The sequence below is a fragment of the Lactuca saligna genome, chromosome 3 (genome assembly GCF_052625555.1).
Source record: "Lactuca saligna cultivar CGN05327 chromosome 3, ASM5262555v1, whole genome shotgun sequence".
Lineage (NCBI taxonomy): Eukaryota > Viridiplantae > Streptophyta > Magnoliopsida > Asterales > Asteraceae > Lactuca > Lactuca saligna.
In genome coordinates this window covers 20,563,853-20,569,334 of record NC_136419.1, presented here as the reverse complement: position 1 = coordinate 20,569,334, position 5,482 = coordinate 20,563,853, and the positions used below count along the sequence as shown (strand labels likewise).

At 30.5% G+C, this 5,482-nt stretch overlaps 1 long non-coding RNA gene and 1 pseudogene across 1 annotated transcript; one reads left to right on the top strand and one right to left on the bottom strand.

The window, feature by feature from the left end:
- Positions 1-219: 219 nt before the first annotated feature.
- Positions 220-2,257, top strand: LOC145033444 (uncharacterized). Its single transcript, XR_013677558.1, has 2 exons — positions 220-884; positions 2,094-2,257. It is a non-coding gene; the product is annotated as an uncharacterized LOC145033444 (long non-coding RNA).
- Positions 2,258-3,034: 777 nt separating this feature from the next.
- LOC145035236 (pectinesterase pseudogene) lies at positions 3,035-4,379 on the bottom strand (annotated as a pseudogene).
- Between the last annotated feature and the right edge of the window lie 1,103 nt (positions 4,380-5,482).

The window sequence follows — 5,482 nt, the reverse complement described above, 5'->3', positions numbered from 1 at the left end:
TCATTGGTTAATTATGATTTTCTATTGAACCTCACCCTCTCTCTCTCTCTCTCTCTCTCTCTCTATATATATATATATATATATATATATATATATATAAGTTAAAATAAGAACCACACAAAATTAAAAACCATAAGAACTCCTAAAACTAAGGGTATTTTTGTTAATGTTGTCATTTTACTTATAACTTGGATCAAATTCACATTCTTCATTCCACAAATCAGATATAAACAAATAAACCTCTCTCCACCTTTTCCATCAAGAAAAAACCCTAACCCTAAAATGCATCCAACTTTTCCGGCCACCATCTCGTCACTTTCGTCGTCGTTGACCTACTGTCGTTTCAATCAAATCTCTTCCTCTTCTTTTCCTTCGACGAGATCTGTTACCACCGTCTTATCTGCCAACTATTATAGAGCGGTATACACAATCATTTCCATCGGATCTTTCCCCCTTCCTCTCCTCCGGCGACTTCTATCGCCGTCATCTCTTCCCTCAACTATTAGAGACCGGGATCTCTAGGAGTTTTACGAAAACATTTTCGTTTAGTCTATTAACGATTACATTAGAATGCAAACCAGATCTGAGTATGTGATGCTTTTCCGTTGTCGTTTTCCGGCTAGGTGTTCGGACGACGGTTTATGTTTCCAGGTGGTGTGATGTTTGCTTATGACTTATGGACGAGATATGTTTTGACGAGTTCTTCATGTATTTTTGAAGGATTATTGTTGAAAATAGAGTGTAAGATCTGCAAGAAATGAGAAGTCGAAATTGTTCTTCGATGACGTCATGGAGGTGGTGAACAGTTAAAGCATATATGATGTATCAAAGGTTGTGCGTTACTAGTATCGATGTTGCCATATTTCCTGCTGCTAGGACATTTGGTATATCTTTTTTCACTTTTTTGCATTTGAATTAATAAGTTTAGGGGTGTTTGGTTTAGCTTTTCACAACCAAAAATCCTTTTTGGAAAAGAAAAAAAATTAAACATGTTTGGGAAATCTAGTTTTAAAAGTACTTTTGGAGTTTTGATACAAGGAAAATGAACTTTTTAGAAAAGTCAAGAAAACCTAACTTTTCGTAATTTTTCCAAAAATGACTTTTGGGATGTGAAAAGTTAAATCAAACACCCCCTTAATGTATATAGTAGGAATAATTATTAATAATTAGAATAGTTATTAACAATTATACACGATCAATTCAATAAATATATAGCAAAAGATTTTTTAATTTGAGATTAATTATATGGAAATTAAGGATAAAATATTATATAGTATTAAAACTTTTCCACACATTGTTTAATTAAATTTCTTAACAAGAAGATTTATAAGTTGTTAAGCTATATTAAATTGTGAACTAGTATCGTTAATTGTGTGAATGAAAGTCATGATCTATTTTATTAAAATGTGAAAAGAAGGTTTGAAATATAAGTTTTAAATTGATAATATGGTTGTTAATGTATAATTTGTTTTTTTATTAAACTGTGAATTTTTTTTTATTAAACTGTGAATTAAATATATTAAGTTTGTCTTAAACTGTGAATTAACTGTATTAAAATATAAGTTTTTTTTTATAAATATTGTATTTGCTTCTAAAATATAAGACGAAAAAAACATTATATACATATATGATTTTCTCTAATTTTGAATAAATTATATAAAAATTAGATTGTGAATATTGTATAAATTAAATTTTGAAAGAAGAGCTAGCCTTAATATATGGATGTATAATTGTAAGACTAAGTTAAAAACAAAGCATTTTTGTGCATTAAATTGTGAAAATTTTATATTAAGTTGTGTATTTTGTGTATTAAATTGTAATTGACTGTATTAAGTTGCGAATTGACTGTATTAAACTGTGAATTTTTTAAAAAAAATTGTGTTAAAATATGAATGATTTTGTATGATTTTTTCTATTAATTTCTTATGAATATATTTATTTTTTGTGTTGTATAAGTATATGTGATAGATTTTATGATTGTTTTACATGAAATTCAAAATAAATGAATTAATAGATTTATTAAACTATGAATGTAATATTTGAGCTGTCAATACATGTTTTTACATACATATCTGATTTGAATTGAATGATAGTTGCGAGGTGGCACATATGGTTGATGGCAGCTTGTGGTAGAGGTGGTGATAGTATAGTTTGGGTTTGATTTCTCTGCATTTGTGAAATAGTATAAATTTTATTGTATTAAGTTGTGTAGTTTATGTATTAAACTATAAATATAATGTATTAAGATGTATTTTACATAAATTTTATGTAAAAATATGAATGAATGTATGAATGAAAATATTAGACTATAAAAAGAAATTATGATTTTCCAATTTTTTTTGCCAAAAAAACAAGAATCACGATGTTAGCATATGTAATATGTATTCACAATACATACTTAATTATGAAATAAGGGTTTTTAGAGTTCTTAATTTTTTGTAGTTTTCATTTGAACCTATATATATATATATATATATATATATATATATATATATATATATATATATATATATATATATATATATATATATATATATATATATATATATATATATAATATATATATATAGTTTTACCTTTTAAGAAGTGTTAGAATTAATAAACATTATTTACACATTAAATGCTAATTATTATAATATAATTATTTGAGTCAAATGATTTTTTAATATTTATCTACTAAATCAAAGTAATATAATAACAGATTTCATAATAAACTAATGCAATCGTGCGCATAAGATATAATGATATATATAGTCCACTTTGAAGAAAAAAAATATATATTACTCTAATACAAGTATACAACATCGATCTCTCATTTTTCCTATAAAATATTCTGCACAAACTTTGTACTACTTTTTTTTTTTTTGTACAACAAAAAGACGATATTTTATAAACAAAATTAGTTAGAGATTGATACCGACTGATGACAAAAGAAGTACAAATGGAAACCACATCAAAACATACAAAGAGCATCAACAATTACAAAGAGCTGAGTGGCGATATACACCACACCTTCTGATCTATGTTACGGATTTTCGCCCTAAAACCGAGCAATTTTTATACTATTACTACTAGGTAATGTTTGTTTGTCTCTAAAGGTAAAAAAACATTTAAATACTAGAATCAAATGGCACCCCTGTTGAGGGAATCCATAACTCTCCGTCAAAGAAACTCTGAACGGAAAATTGCTCCACCTCACCGGCGGTCGACAAAATATGGTACCCCGGCCACCTTACCCTACCACCGGTGTTTGCACCGTTTCCTGTGTTCATATACTCTGCATAATACACTTTATCAAATACAGAGTCTAGGTTCCCCTGAAATGGCATCCACCCTAATGAATCAATCAAACTATCAAGATAACACTTTATAAATACGACCCTCGAGTAGTCCTTCCATGGTCGCCCGAGAAATGTCCTGATTGACCCCACCCCCGACTCTTGTGCTAGAATCAAGTCAGGGGCCGCAGTGAAATGAGAATTATGCATAACAAATCCCGTTGTCGAACGTGCATCGGTTCTTCCTTGAGCCGTAATTGTGTTTTGTTGTCCGGGCAATGGATTCCGGACATAAATATTGCAATTTTGGAGGACGGCAGCAGCGTCACCAAAAATGAAATCGATGGTCCCATAGATGTCACACTCGCGATAAAATTGACGGTATTTTAGGAGGCACAGGGTGTCTTGATAACCTTTAAAGCTACATTTGTAGAAAACTGATAGATCTGAAGCTGAGAGAAGCGCGATAGCTTGTTGTTTCCTAGGACCCGCGGTGTTCTCAAATGTAATCCCGATTGCCACGAAACCCGAGCCCCAAATCTCTATATATTAGATTGAGAATTAAATACTAGAAGTGAATCTAAATAATGAAAAAAAAAAAAAAAACTTACGCACGGTTGCAGTGTCAGCAGTTGTGTGTCCGTCTTTATAATTTCTATTGTTGGTTATAACAGTTGCATCAATGCCATCACCAATAAGTGTCAAATTGATCATGGATTGCTTGATAAAGATGTGTTCTTTGTAAACACCAGATTTGATATGTATAACAAATCTATCTATTCCCGTTCTTCGATGCTGTGATGCTTTGAGAGCTCTAGTTATCGTTTTAAAATCACCAGAACCATCTTGAGCCACCACCAAGTTTGTCCCGATTACTTTTGAGAAGTAAGCAGTTGAAGATTTGTTATCGGCTAGTAAATCTACAAGTGATTTGGAGAAATTTTGTAAGAGGTTTTTTTTCAAATCTTTGAAGCCATTTTGGCATGCTTGGTGATTAACTAGAGCAACACTTAGCCATTTTTCTACGTCAGTTGGGCTCATGTAAGTGGTTGAGTGGTTTATATGGTGTATAGCGTCCTCATAAAGCTCTAAGCAATCCATCCAAGCACTCTTGGCTTGAGCATCAAAGGTATGTGGTTGACGAGGCTCGAATTTAGGACCAAAGATCGAATTGCATAACTTGGGGAAAAGGATTTGGTTACAAAATGAGGCATCGGAACAAAAAAACAATGCTAGAAATAAATGTGTTGCAATGAAATAATAATGTATAAGATATGGTTTTGGCATTTTGAAGATATATTGTAGTGTGAGTTTGGGGGGCTTTTTGCCTATTTATATGAATTTAAGAAAATTTAGCTTTTATATTTTTTTCATTCATGCGTTATGGTCTAAATATAAATGCAATTGAAATGACACAAATGTCCCAAAAGTGGATATTTTTAGTGATAGTGTGGCAAGGCTACAAAGGTAAATGACTAGATATTAATTAAATATAGTTAGTTATTTAGTATATTAATAATATTTGGAAGTATCATAATTAATTATTTGGAAGGTAATATTAGAAACTGCAATAAATGGAAAATGAAAAATCTTTTATTAATAGTGTCAAAGTTAAAATCACATAAATTCTTGTGATTTTATATCTGATTTTTTTAGAAAGGTTTTTATATCAAGATAAGTACAAAAATTGGTTGTGTTTATTAATTATGGAATACTTGCAAATAACATGGTCAAAGGGTATATTCCCCTTGCCAAGGAGCGTAGAGAATTTGAGTTCAGCGAGTACCACCATTATTGTAGTCGATTTTGTACTTCTAGCGGAGAAAAAGAGAGAAGCAGAAAGAGAAGAGTGAAGAAGAATTGTGATTTGATCGTTGCGTCCTGTGCCACACACCTGACACCACGAAACGTTACGGTCGTGGCACCGGGGGAGATGTGCACAACCATGGTCACATTGCCACCTCTCATGGCATGTATACCTAAGGCTTAATATTCAACCAACTATTAATAGTTAATATTGATTTGTTCTGTATTTTTTTCGTAAGGGTTTGATTCAACTTATATTTAACTTAGATGTTTATTGACAACCTTTACATGATATCGATGATGTGAACTATTGTTTATAACTTACTTAATTTTGTTTTATTAAATGGCATTTAGGTAAACAATATATATATATATATATATATATATATATATATATA